This window comes from Notamacropus eugenii, chromosome 2 (genome assembly GCF_028372415.1).
Source record: "Notamacropus eugenii isolate mMacEug1 chromosome 2, mMacEug1.pri_v2, whole genome shotgun sequence".
In the NCBI taxonomy this organism is placed as follows: domain Eukaryota; kingdom Metazoa; phylum Chordata; class Mammalia; order Diprotodontia; family Macropodidae; genus Notamacropus; species Notamacropus eugenii.
In genome coordinates this window covers 8,913,603-8,926,502 of record NC_092873.1, presented here as the reverse complement: position 1 = coordinate 8,926,502, position 12,900 = coordinate 8,913,603, and the positions used below count along the sequence as shown (strand labels likewise).

At 36.9% G+C, this 12,900-nt stretch overlaps 1 pseudogene; it reads left to right on the top strand.

The window, feature by feature from the left end:
• The first annotated feature begins 1,427 nt into the window (after positions 1-1,427).
• LOC140522473 (bromodomain testis-specific protein-like) lies at positions 1,428-12,900 on the top strand (annotated as a pseudogene).

The window sequence follows — 12,900 nt, the reverse complement described above, 5'->3', positions numbered from 1 at the left end:
AAAACACAGTTTCAACCTAGTATCCATCATACGTGGAAAACTAAGCAAAATCTATGTCAAAGCAGTCAAAAAGAGAACTTTGGATGGTGAGAATTTTCAGAGATACATTGGGGAATTTTGTATAGAGATTTGAACCTAGACTTTCAAAGATCTGCCTTCATATATGGTCTTAGGTGCGAAGGCATAGCAAGGAAGCAACAATTTAGAGTCCATCTCTGACAACATGAAATTGGTCATTTAATTCACACTCAGGGGAAAGTGGCACCATTTCTTGTCTAATTTTCCTGATGATGAAAATGTTCACTATGTAAGACTTCAGTGAAATGATAGTTACTTTCTTCATCAAAACTTATTTCATCAACCAGTGACTGTTAATTATGCAAATAGTACTATGATTGATTCTGAACAGGTTACAAAGACTTGGTGTAAGACATGGCCTCTTACCTTGAAGAATTTTCAATCTCACTGGGAAGCCAATACAAAACAGAGGAAGTTCATTTATTATACAAGGTAGAATTTAAAGAAGTATTAAATAAATGCTATACCTGTAAGTATTTATATAAAGGAGAGATTATTATAGTTGGAGATTAGCGCAGGTGATGTTGATCCATTACTTGGTTTCCAACGCCAAAAATATTCCATATAAATTTGCTAAGTTAGTACCTCTGCTGGAAGAACAATTGCCGAATACCTACATTATATATGTATATATCTATATATATATATATCTATACACACACATGCATATATATGTATATATGCATATGTGTATATGTGTATATCTGTTCCCCTATATATATGTACACAGAAACATATGCATGTGTACATACACAAATTGTCCAAAATCTGCGTCTGACTGTGACTTTTACCAGATTTTGAGTCCTACCTCAGTCCATTGCTATCCACATGATTTTCAACAAATGGCTTCCTGTTTCAGGCCTCTGATTCCTCATTTATTCCATGACGTGCTAACTCATCGCTAGTATCCCTTTCTGCTCTCACAATCTATATTTCTAAAAGAGTAAACTGCACTTCTGTTACACACCTAGCAATGGATATGAATTGGACTGAATAGTTGTTGAGGGTCCCTTACAATTTTGAAATGATATCCTTATTCCCTTTCGTTTTCAATAGCCTCCTTTTCTTAGAATTTTTATCTCTTTTCCATCCTTTCTCACATTCTATATTCCAGTTAAAGTTAAAATGTCTCTGCAGAATTCTAAAGAAAAAAGTGATGAAAAACTTTACAATATTGTTCTGCCCAGGTTGAAGAGCAAAATGACACTCAAAGACAAAGGCAGGGTCTGAGTGTCAGTTCTTTGCAAGATGGAATTCTGAATAAGCCTCCATGAGTGAACAAAGAAATAGAAGCTACTACTTCCAAAATGACTCAGGCTGGTCACCATTTCGAGTGAGCAGTAACGCCGATGGGTGAGTGGCGATACAAATACATGGAAGACAACACTCCATCAGGAAAAAGCTGTTCAGAATGTCTCTGTCAAGCCAACAGATGGCTATTGCCAACCCCCTTCCACCAGAGTACTTAAATGCCAGAAAGACTGTCCTCCTCACAAACCAACTGCAGTAACTGCAGAAGGTTGTCCTGAAGGCTCTATGGCAGCACAGTTTCTCTTTACCCTTCCAGCAGACTGTGGATGCGGCCAAGCTCACTCTCCCAGATTATTACAGCCTCCTAAAGCTCTTGGAACATAAATACTATGCGGAAGCCTCAGAATGTATAGAAGACTTGAAAATATTGTTTTGCAATTGTTTTGCAAGCCAGGTGATGACATTGTTCTAATGACACAAGTCTTAGAGAAACTGTTTCTGCAAAAACTGTCTCAAATGCCTTCAGAACAACTAGTGGCAGGTGGAAAGGAAAAAAAATGAAAAGGTACTCAACAATCTTCAGGAGTTTCCACTATGAAAGAAAAACCATTCCCTAAGGCATCAGAAAAGATAGCTAAACAGCAAGTGATTCCATCTCCTCTATGTCCTCAGACGTTACTTTCTGCATTGCACATTGCTAAACTAGCTCCACCAAGCTATAACACACAAGCTGTAACATAAGTGAAAAGGGGTGTGAAAAGGAAAGCAGATACTACAACCTGTATAACGTGGATAGATACAGCAAGTAGTGAATCTTCATCAAGCCTGGTTGAGCACAAATCTGCTAAAATACCACTTGTAATAGAAAAAGTAGTGAAGAATATCATACCAGATTCTCAGCAAAAATATAGAGTTGGGAACATGTTAAATTAACTGAGTAATTAAAATACCGTAATGAAATTCTTGAAGAAATGTTTTCAAAGGACGAAGTAGCATATACTTGACCTTTCCATAAGCCTGTTGCTAGTACTGCTCTAGGACTCCATAAGTACAATGATGTTGTCAAAAATCCAATGGACCTTGGCACAACTAAAGAAAAAGGTATAACCAGAAATGTAAGGATGCACGTGAATTTGCTGCAGATGTTCAGTTAATGTTTATGAATTGCTGCAAGTATAACCCACCAGATCTTGAGGTGGTAGTGATGGCAAGAACACTTCAGATGTTTTTGAGATTCAGTTTCCAAGATCACAGATGAACCCATTGCAAGAATGTCTATGTGCTATATAGAAAAGGATGTCACCAAAGCATTCTGTAGAGAAAGTAGCAGTGATGCTTGCCAGGCCTAGAGGCCTGAGGGCTACCCGAGTCTTCTTACCTCTATCCCGAGGTCTTCGGTTGGCCAAACCGGATGCTCGTATGAGAGAAAGGACGTTCCAGAGTCGAACAAGGGTTGAGCTTTGTTTCAGGGTCTAGTTACAAGTGCAGGGGAATTCTTCCTTAGGAGGGAACGAAGAATCTCCCAAGGAGGCAAAGATCTTACAATAAGAGATTGGAAGTAGAAGTATAAGTGGGGAGAGAGGGGGAGGGGAGAGAAGAGAGAGGAAAAGCTGAGCCTTGTTGTCCTCACCACTCCGTGCCCCTCCGCCCAAGAGAGCTTTCAGGCTTTCCTGATCCTACTTAAACCCTCCAGCAGCATAGTTTTCTTCTGAATTCCGGGCTGTTAGATAACAATAGTGTTCCCAGATCTGGAACAATGTCGAGGGCGGGGAGAGCTCTCTCCCATCACGTTTCTCACGGGAAGAGGCGGAAATACACGAGATAGCTCGGTTCACCTCGATTCCCAGTCGTTTCCTGGGGGGTCTCGTGAGAACTCTAAGATTTAGAAGTTCCCACCTTTACCCGCCCGAGACTGTCCACCTGGAATTGAGCTTCCATCCCCAGCAGATGCTTCCTTTGAAGACAACTCTTTTGGAGAGTCTCCTGATGAGAGAGTGAAAAACTGCAGGAGCAGCTTAAATGTGTTCATCAACACCTGCAAGTTCTGTCTGAAGGACCTTACCAAAAGCTGAAGAAAAAGAATAAAAGATCTAAAAGAGAGAAGCAGAAAGAAACAAAAAAAAAATGTATCAATAAAGATGAAAGTGAGAGGAAAAAAAATTAAGCAAACAACTACAGAAAAAGCTGAAAAATAGCCTGCCAAACATTTCAAGGAACAAATGTTGGCAATAAATCTGCGGAGGAAGATAATGCTAAGCCTAGGAACTATGATGAAAAAAGGCAGTTAAGCTTGGCTATCAACAAACGCAGCAGAGATAAACTTGTGTGAGTCGTCCATATAACAGAGTTAGGAGAGCCATGTTTACTGAATTCTAATTCTGATGACATAGAAATTGATTTTGAAACACTAAAAGCATAAATCCTGAGAGAAATAGAAAAATACGTTATGGTGTGGGAAAGAGACCCAGGAAATGTCACACTGTGAAAACACAAGTGTCCAAGGACATGCGGGGGGCGGGGGAGTGCGGGGCACAAGGTTGAGCCAGAAGAGCAGCAGCAGTGACGGCGGTGGCAGCAGCTCCTCAGGCTGGGGTAGCAGCAGCAGCAACTCGAGCTCTTCTGATAGCAGGGATTCACGTTCAGGTTAGTGTCCCTTTTCCATCTCTCTGTGTAGGTGGCACACCTGTTCCTTGAAAGACCAGAACTGTTCTCTTTATGGAGTATTTGTTGCATCCAACAGGAAGGTGTGATTTGTACTGCCAGGTCCATTTGCCTTGCTTTCCATCCCAATCTTTCCCTCCCACCTTCAAGTATGTGAACTTGTATAAGTCTCTCATAGACTGGTAATGTCCCAGAGATAATTAATAGTTGATGAAAACAGAGACGATTGCTTAATAAAAAGTTTGAAAATGTGAGATCTCCATCAACTTATCACAATAATAAAGGGTCGCTAAAGGCATGTCACTTCATAGTGACTGTGACTATCATCTGGTTCCTCATGGTAAGCAAGCCTAAAAAATGTTGTCTCTGGTGTGGGATACTTCATTCATAAATCCTCATCAGCAAAATGGGGAGGATGACTACAAATATGTCTCTCAAAAGGTTCATCAAAGTTTTAGGTGACATGATGTTTTGAAAGTACTTTTGAAAAACCGTAGAAGGCCCACATAAATAATTAGGTTTTGCTATTTTTATTGTAACATCGTGACTAATCCGTGTGGGATAGAATGGATAGTGCAAAAGAAATCAAATATACTGAAAGCAGACAGCTTTGTGGGCTTAAAATTACAGTCCATATTTTCTGACTGATGAAGCACTTTTAAGACCTGTTCTTTAGGAAAATTGAGTCTGACAGAAATGTGAAATAGAAGAAACTTCCTCAGTTTACCGAAAACACTATCCATCTTGGCCTCCTGGGGTTGATTTTGAATTTCTAAGCAAAACTCATAATTCATGAATTTATTTTCACTAACATATTTTCTGTTTATTATGTTTGGGATCCTGTTAGGAATGAAAAAGAAAAATATCTTTTGGATAAAAATGGAATCATACAGGATGAATTTGCCATGTTCAAAGTGGATGTAGACGCAGAAACAATTAAGGATCAGGAAAAATAAAATCAATATGTAGAAGACATTGAAGTTTTAAAAGCAAAGAATGATGAACTTCAAAAGGAATTACAACTGAATAAAGAAGCATTAATTAAATTCATATTCCACTAGGGTGGAAAAAATAAAAGTTCTGACAACTGGGAATGCAGCGCTGAACTCTAAATTAAACAATGCAAAGGGAAGGACAGCAGTCTAGAGAAAGAAACTGCATCATACTGTTCCCTTCTGATTTTTGCTCTTCATGCTCATGAGCCAAATGGGACATCAGAGAGAGCTCTTGAACATTCCTTTCAGGGACAACGTGAAGAATAGCTTCGTTTACAACACAAACTAAGTCATGACTTTTCTAGCCTAAGAGAAAACCGTGGTTCCCTTTGTTAAGAGCTCTCTAAAGGTGAACATAACCACTAGGTTAGAAAAAGAGGTGTACCATGTACATGATTCCCTCAGAAAAAAGACATTCATTTGAGAAAGCATACAGAGAGAATTACACCATGCAAAACAGAAGGCAAAAGGAATTTGAAAACACAATTGACAGGAAAAGGATGAACCGATCAAATGCGTTGTCAAAGGGGCATGGTCAAGATGCTGGAGTAGAAGCACGCACCTCTAGCACTCTCCTCCCACAGCCCATTAGATACGTGTAAAAATTAAATCTAAACAAACTCGAGAGCAGCACAAGCCACAAAATGTCAGATTGAAAGAGATTTCCAGCCCTGAATAGCCTTGAAGTCCACAGAAAAGGTCTGTCATGCTGTGCAGAGTGAACCACAGAATAGGTAGCACAGTGACAGGGACAAGACTGGAGCAGGCCTCAAGAAAGCACCAGCAGCAGCTGCAGGTCCCATATTCCTCAACTCACAAATGCCAAAGACAGCTTCAAAGGTCAGTGAGAAAGCTCTTTCATTTGGGTGAGAAGGGAATGCAGCAGTCTAGGTGCAGGACCCTTGCAGTTGCATCTTCCATTGTTGGAGCCCTGGCCTAAACCCCTGGGTGAATTGAGAAACTGATGTGGATCTCAATCCTGAGTGGGGACCTTGGGGTTAGAAGGAATGGTAGCTGGTGTGGTGGAGCTAGTGGAGTCTCTGTAGAGGGAATACTGCTCACTGACCCGACCAGAGGCCAGGAGAGGAATCAATCCCTCCCCCTTGTTTTTGCCACCTCGCAGGAACTGAGAACTTACATGTAACCAGAGTAGACCCTCCTCTTGAAAAAGGATTCAAAAGTCAAGAAACTGGCTGGGGAAAAGTTCAAACAAGGGAAAAACCATGAGTATAAAAGACTATTTTCTTTGTGAACGGGTATTTCTTCCATTCTTTGGATGAGGAAGAACAATGCATACCATCAAGGGAAGTCAAGTCTTCTACATCCTAAACCTCTAAAATACATATGCAGTGGTCTCAGGCCATATAAGAGGTCAAAAATGATTTTCAAAATCAGCTAAGAGAGGTGGAGGAAAATTGGGAAGTGTTATGAGCGTAATGCAAGAACATCATGAAAAACGAGTCAACAGCTTGCGAAAAGACAACCAAAAAAATACTGAAAAATTTAGCACCTTTAAAAATAGACTATCTCAAATGGCTAAAGAAGCCCAAAAAGCCAATGAGGAGAAGAATGCTTTAAAGAGCACAATTAGTGAAATGGAAAAGGAGGTTCCAAATCTCACTGAAGAAAATAGTCCTTGAAAAATCAGAAAGGAGCAGATGGAAGCTATTGACTTAATGAGAAACCAAAAAATTACAAAACACCACCAAAACAATGAAAAGTAAAGAAGATAATGTGAAATATCTCACTGGAAAATCAACTGACCTGGAAAACAGGTCCAGGAGAGACAACTTAAAAATTAAGGAACTACCTGAAAGCCATGATCAAAAATAGAGCCTAGACATCATCTTTCATGAAATTATCAAGGAAACTTGCCCTGATATTCGGGAACCAGTGGGCAAAATAAATACTGAAGGAATCCACCAATCACTTCCTGAAAGTGACTTGAAAAAAAAACCCACCTAGGAATATTGCAGGCAAATTCCAGAGATCCCAGGTCAAAGAGAAAATATTTCAAGCAGCCAGAAAGAATCAATTTGAGTATTGCAGCAATACAATGGGGACAACACAGGATCTGGAAGCTTCTACATTACGGGATCAAGGTGCTTGCAATATGATATTGCAGATGTCAAAGAAAATAGGACTAAACTGAAAGATCACCTAGGAAGTGAAACTGAATATAACACTTTAAGAGAAAAAAATGGTCATTCAATGAAATCGAGGACTTTCAAGCATTCTTGACGAAAAGACCAGAGCTGAATAGAAAATTAGACTTTCAAACACAAGAATCAAGAGAAGTATAAAAAGGTAAACAGTGAAGAGAAATCATAAGTTATATACTAACCTGAAATATTTACATTCTTACACGGAATGATAGTATTTGTAACTCTTGAAACTCTTCTCAGTATTTAGGTAGTGGAAGGGATTATACACACACATACACACACACACATAAGTAAATATATATGTATATATGGAGAGAGAGGGAGAGAGAGAGAGAGAGAGAGAGAGAGAGAGAGAGAGAGAGAGAGAGAGAGAGAGAGAGGAGAGAGAGAGAGAGGAAGAGAGGGCAGAGATTGACTTAAATAGGAAGGGATGATATCTAAATGAATAAAATTAAGGTAAGGCAGAGGTGAGAGGAAAAAAGTGAAGCTTGCTCTCATCACGTTTGATTTAAAGAGGGAAGAACATGCAAACTCAATTTGGCATGAAAATTTATCTTACACTACAGGAAAGTACGGGGGAAAGGGATAAGTAGGATTTGGGAGATGACAGAAGGGAGGGTAAATGGGAGGAGGAAGTAATTACAAACAATCAGTTTTGAGGAGTGTTAGAAATGACTCTTGTGAATTGTTTTTTCACATAACTGGGAAATAAGAAATGCAGGTAATGGGGTGTAGAAAACTGTATGGGGTATAGAAATGTATCTTGCCCTACTGGAAAAGAGAGAATATAGAGATATGGGAAGGAAGGGGTGTGATACAAGGGAGGGGAGACTGGGGGAAGGGGTCATGAGAATGTACACTGTTTTGGGGGTGGGGGAGGGGAGAGATGGGGAGAAAATTTAAAACTCACAATCTTGTGGAAATGCATGTTGAAGATTAAAAGTAAATAAATATATTGGGAAAAAATACGCAAAAATACATCTTGTCAAAAACGACCTTATCCAAGAAATACGTGCCCAAATTCAGTGTTCAAATATGTTCCTTCAGCTACAGCATGAAGACACCCAAAAGACAGTCATCCTTCAAGAAAAGCTATTGAGTCTTGCCCAGGTAGAGTTTCTTGATCTCTTCAATAGAGTTTATGCTGATACTAAAAAGGAAGTTCTTGTGATAGAAGAGAGAAAAAAATTGTTAAATCAGTGAATGTAACCAATTTAAAAAGCAAATATGTAAATATGAAAATGAGAAAGCTGAGCAGAGGTAGATCTTTAAATAATGTATCTGATAAGCATTTAACTTTCAGAAATGGAAGTTAAAGTAATTTTGATCAAAATAATTGAGGAATTTGAATTTTCAGCAGGTAGACATTTTTAACTTTATTGTAAAAATTCTGCTATGTAAGAAAGGAGCATGAGAACCAATAATATGACATATGATAAGAAAATAATGACATAATAGTCTCTAAGTTAATATGAATGTAATAAATTAGTGAAATAAAATAAGCGTAATGAAATAAACAAATGACAATAATCTTAAATAAAAAATAAAATAAAAAATTAAATTATACAAATAAAATTTTAAAATCATCTTTTAGGCTAGATGGCTCACTTTGCTGAAAGAAATTATGTACTGCATGAAATTTTGACAATAAATATTGATAGGGGAAATCATTAATGCAGAAGTACTGATAAATTTATTGTTCTAACAATATTCCTAATGTTCCATTTTAATACTGTAATGGAATAAATTATTTGAAGTGCTAAAACTTAAGAAAAATTCTACAATGTCATGCTAGGAATAATATCACAATTCAAATCAGACATCTCTTTTGAGATACTAGAGAATATTACCATTACATGTTTTACAAGAATGTAAACATGCTGAACAATCCGAGTAGTTGCAACTCAGACTGCTCTGAACTAACTTTTGAAACACTAAAGATTGTATCATATTTTTAGTGAAATTCCAAACACGAACCACCACTTTTCTGTAAAATTGAGGACAGTAATTCTGTTCAAAATGATTATGTTTATGCATGTAGCATTAACTTTTGGGTGTTACTGATCTTATTTTTTAATTGTGCTTCCCTAGAATTTTTTCATTTATCTCCATTTTTTTTTATTGCTTTGGCACTTATTCTTGCACAGTGTCCAAAATTGCAGACTCTGGAAGCTAATCTTGTTTTATGAAATCAGTAATAGAAATTATTTGGACATATTTCTATCAGGCTAAAGTCAGATACCTGCAACAAAATTTCGTCTTTCCCTCAAATATCAATTGCAGACAGTAGTTTCACAGCAAGTCACATCATTTTATCGAATTGATAATGAAGATCAGAAAAAACTACAGAAGGAAAAAAATAAAACTAAAATCAAATTACGCAATTAATAATTTGTCCCTGATTAATGAAAAGTATATTCAGTATGATGTTTCTCTTTTTTCACCAATATTATAAACGTTCTGAAAACTACTACTACTAATACTAATGCTACTGCCAATGCTACCCCTACTACTAGTACTAATAGTACTACTGTTGCTGCTACTACTACTACCACTACTACCTCTACCACTACTACAACAACTCCTCCTACTCTACTCTTCAACTTCAAGAGACTTTTGACTGAATGTTTTCCCAGGCTCCTTTTTGGACTTTTCACCTGTCTTGACTTCTTAATCTCCTGAATTCCACGTGTCATCAGATAGCACATAATTTAGGATTTAAGTGTATATTCATTATGGTGTTCACATCTGTTATCAAACTATCATTTCTTTTTTCTAAGTCTTTGTAACTCAACTAGAAAAATGTTCCTACAAGACAGGGATTACTTATACTTTGTCATTTTTGAAAGAATTCCTTTTCACAGCATGTTAGCAGTAGAAGTAATTTTATTATTGTAGTAGTAAAAGTAGTACGAGTAGTTGTGATAGTAGTGGTAGCAGTAATTCTAGTAGCAGGAGTACGAGTATTAGCAGTAGTACTAGCAGTAGAAGAATAAGAACAAGAAGAAGAAAACGAAAGATTTATTTGTGGATTTTGCCATGAGTTGAAAGTTAAGCTAAAATTAAAATTGTTGCAAGGTGACATTTGGACTAAAGCACTTTGAGTTTTTCTAGTCTGATTTTTTTAAACAAATTTTCAATTTCCCAGAGCCCTCAATGGCAAAATACATATTCCATATATAATTATTGTATTGTTACTATTATTATTTTTGGAAATTGTTACAATGAAGGCAAAGTTAAGCGTAGAATAACATTGCAGTCAAATTTTCCTAAAGAGTTCACTTTATTACCATCAAGTAGATTTCTCCATTCTCGGTTGCTTTCCCATATTTGTATGTAATTATGTATGCTATTCATCATTATGCCAACGAAAAAAGTATGGAAGTGGATAATAGCGATGTTCTTCAAAACATATTTTCAACCTAGTACCCATCATACGTGATAAAGTAAGTGAAATTTAAGCCAATGTGGTCAAAAACAGAATTTTTGAGGATGAGATTCTTTTCCACTTAGAGGTACTTTGAAGGAATTATGGATAGAAAGTTGAGCCTGGGGTTAGAAAGATCTGATATCAAATGTTGCCTCAGATGCTATCTGTGTGATACAAGTCATTTAATCTTTCTCATTTGGGGGATAATAACAACAGCTGTTTCCCAGGATTGGTGTAAGAATCAAAAGAGATAATAATTGTAAATCTCTTAGCTTTGTGGCCTTTATTTTAGGCATATATTAGACACTTAATAAATGCTACTGTCTCTGCTCCAAAAACATAGTGACTGACCATTCCCAATTATGTAAAACTAATCACGGCCTCCCACATTTTCATAAGCACTTCCTAATTTTAAAAAAGTGTTCTCTTCACCTGGTTCATTTCAGTTTACTTGTCTTAACTAAGAAATTATTGTGAGGGCCAGTCTCATTCCTATGGAAACTTTTTTCTTTTGCATTTTCATGTTTCAGAAATTTTTCTAAGTTTCAGAAATCAGTATAGCAAAGAAATAAGTTTTGTTTTCCATTTAACTCCCCTATCACTCATTGTCTTCATTTCCCTCCTTCTTTTAGGAGCACATTGATGGAAATATTAACCTTCCAAAGCTTTTGGCTTCAGGCTGCAGTCAAAAACTAGGTGTGGACCGAGCCCTCGAAGGTAAAGCAAGGAAGCAATAAGTTATAGTCCATCTTTGTCAGTACAAATTGCCTCATTTTATTTGTGATCAGGGAAAACTGGCACCCTTTTTCGTCTAATGTCCCAGAGCATGCAAGTTTTCAGTATGTCAGCTTTCAGTCAAATTACAGCTTCTTCCTTGTTCAAAACTTACATCATCAACTAGTGCATGTTAATTATGCTAATTGCACTATAGTAGGTCCTCAATAGGTTGCAAAGGCTTTGTGTAAGACATGCCCTTTCTCCTTGAAGAATCTGTAGCCTCAATAGGAAGCCAATGCAAAATAGAGGAATTTCATTTTTAATATAAGATAACACATAAACAACTATTGAGGGAATGATATACACATAAGTATTTATAAAAGGGAGAGATCACTACAATTGGAGATTACAGTGGATGGGATTAATCCCGTGGTGTTCTTCTTAACACAAGAAACACTCCATGCAAATTTGCGGAGGTAACACCTCTACTGGAAGAACAATTGCCAGATACTTAAATTTTATGCAGGCAAATGTACTTATGTTTTTATGGATCAACTATCCTATGCCATCTGTTACGTCCTCAGTTGTAGCCATACATAAATGAACACATTTTATGTACCCGTGACTAGTGCCGCTCATATTCTTTAAAATGAATTCTGTTTCCTCATTAACCAGTTCTTAGACATGAGTTTTATCTCCTCTGATTGTTTTCCCATGGTACTGGCATCTTAACACTTAAAACACAGTCTTTCTGTGATCCTTCTGCTTTTTTTTAGAACGTCTTCAACATCTATATAAACACAAAAAGCCATACCCATATCAACACATCTTTTTTATTCAATACTGTAGAGAAATCTTTGGCAAAGTCATCACATATAATATAAAGAATTACATCCTAATTTAGTTATTAGTTTCTATTTGTATGCGTATTTTCTTCAACTAAGATTAGAAACTTAAAAGGTATTGCATATCTATGGCATCTTTCTCTCCCTTTATAAAACGTGCCTAATTCTAAGGACCTCCCAGAGCCAACATGATAAATGTAATGCAGTCAACATTCAATACAGCAAATGTTTCATTTTTTTTAAATACACTACTAAAATGCCTTAAAAATATATGTATTGAATGTGTTAATCACTCAGGGAAGATGAAATGATTAAGCATTTTGGGTCAAAGGCTTGTAATCTGAGTGATTTAGTTATGATAAGGAAACATGAATAAAAGTTAATAAACATGTCTTCATTGTGAAGTTTTAATTAAAACGTTCACTTTGAAAACAGATAGTTTTGCAATTTTTAGGAAAACTTTTCATGAGAAAGTCTCCTTATTAAGCCACAGTTGACCACTTTGTTTCACTTGTACATAGATAGGAATTATAATTACTCCTTCCCTTTGCCAATCAGCTCACCTTCACTTCATTTTATTTCATTGAATCGTGTGGCGTAAGATCTATACATGTGTTCTTACTTCTGCAGCTCCTTAATCAACAATTTGTTTCACCCTTCTGTTCTCTGCAACTATATCTATGAAAATGGGTGTACTCAATATTACTCAATGGTCTTACTTGCTCTCTGTTCATGGCTTGGACCACCATAGATGCTGG